Genomic DNA, 1,964 nt, shown 5'->3' on the forward strand with positions numbered 1-1,964 from the left:
GCCGGGTCTGAGCCACGGGGAGCCGGGCGCGGAGGGGCGCTAGGGTGGGCTGCGGTCCCTCTTCGTCCCCACGGAGAGGCTGGACCGGCCAACGGGTTAACGGGGAATGCCTCAATCAGCCCCCTCTCTTTTCCCTCTTTTTATTTTTATTTTTCTAATTTCCACTCTTATTAAATGGGTAGAGTTTATGGGGACGGGCGTGAAATCGTGGTCCCGCTTGGAGTCGAGGTTGAAGAACCTCCTGAAGGCCGGCCACAGGGAAGGGAATCCTTAAAAATCTCCCGAGGGGCAGTTTCTCAGATGGCTTTAGCTTCCTAGGGGAACTAAGTCCCATGGGTTTTCCCAAGACTGGCGTATGGAGCTGATTCTGTTTTATACAGTACTCTACCAAATAATCTAGCTCACTCGTTCTCTGTGTACTTGACAATCCCAATGCCAACTCCTCAACCCACTCCCACAAAGTGGGTCAGCACCCCCAGATGATGTATCTACCAGGCATTCGGTGAGTTTCTGCTCTGCCAGCTGGCTGGGAGGCAGCGTTGTGACCCTTCATTATGCACATACTGAATGAGCCTTGCTTCAATTATTCATTCTGATGCTATTGCAACCTTCTGCAGCTTTCTTCTCCAGGGAGATGATGTGTAACAAGACTTTGAAATACTTTGCCATTGAGTCTGTGATCCGATCTAAGCGCACAGCAGCTGTTTGCTTCATGTAGCCATTCTTAAGGGTTAATTTATAGCAGTAAAATGTATGTCAGGGAAGAGTGAGGATTCCCAATAGGGCGCATTACCCTCTGCATTCCCTCTGTTCACCTCTAGAAAGCTGCAATAAAGCTGAAACCAGAGTACTTGAATGGCTAGTGGACAAGGATCTGGAAATATGTTTTGTATTTTCTGTCTCAGAGAGTTAATGCCGCAAAAGTACTTTTGGTCTCCGTAAGGGAGAACCTGTGGCTTCAGGATGGCATTGGTTTAAATCAGATAAGTTGTCCATGTGGTTGACATTTGCTATTTTACTGATGAAGAAACAGGTTCAGAAATTAAATACACTGGAAACAGAGATTTGGCGACAAAACTGGGAATCTCATTTGTGGTTATTTGTGTTTTACTAATGTGATCATCTGTTCATTTTGCCATGTTCTCCAGATAATACTCATTGATAAATGCAGAACCATTCGTATTTTCTAAGTACAAGAGGCTAGATTGACCCACAGAGGCCAGCGGCCTTACTTGTTGAAATGTAGCTGTGACCCGCAATCAAGCAGGGCTTACATTCTCTCTTTCAATAGTAGACAAATTTTCAAATAGCAGCAAGGCCAATTGTTGATCTCTGGTTCTTAGAATTCTCATTTGTATATCAGACAGTAATCTGGATGGACACAGACACAAAGAGAAATGCTGTATGCCAGAGCTGTAGAGAGCTGAGGTAACTTTGCATCTTGTGTGCATAGCACCCAAGAATGTGAAGACCAAAAGAGGCTAGTGCTAATACAAGAGTGAACGTGCAGTGATCTTTAGTCATTCTGCTAAAATTTTACATTCTTACGGTTAGTTATAGGCAGAGAGTGCTGAAATAAACAAATCTGATAGCAATGATACATTTTCAAGATGGGAAGTACCCCTGAGAATATTCTCAGCTGAGAAATCTCTCCCACGAGATGTTCATCGCTACTTTGACTCTAAGGCAAGATTAGAATGAGATTAGATTGAAATGTTAGAATCTTAAAAATGCTAATGTCTGGGGCTTTGTTACCAGCATTTGAAGTCAGATATTAGGATCTGGTAGGTTTTACTCTTGAACTCTCCCACTCACGCATTCTTTTTCACTGCTCAAAGCATGAAGTGCACATTTTACTCAAAATGCGTAGTTAAAGAGAATGAAGTTCAACTTGCATTAGAACTACATCTTATTGACTAGTCTGTAACATTGCATCCTTATACTGCCTTGGAAGACATTAAGGC

This window comes from Meleagris gallopavo, chromosome 5 (genome assembly GCF_000146605.3).
Source record: "Meleagris gallopavo isolate NT-WF06-2002-E0010 breed Aviagen turkey brand Nicholas breeding stock chromosome 5, Turkey_5.1, whole genome shotgun sequence".
NCBI lineage: Eukaryota > Metazoa > Chordata > Aves > Galliformes > Phasianidae > Meleagris > Meleagris gallopavo.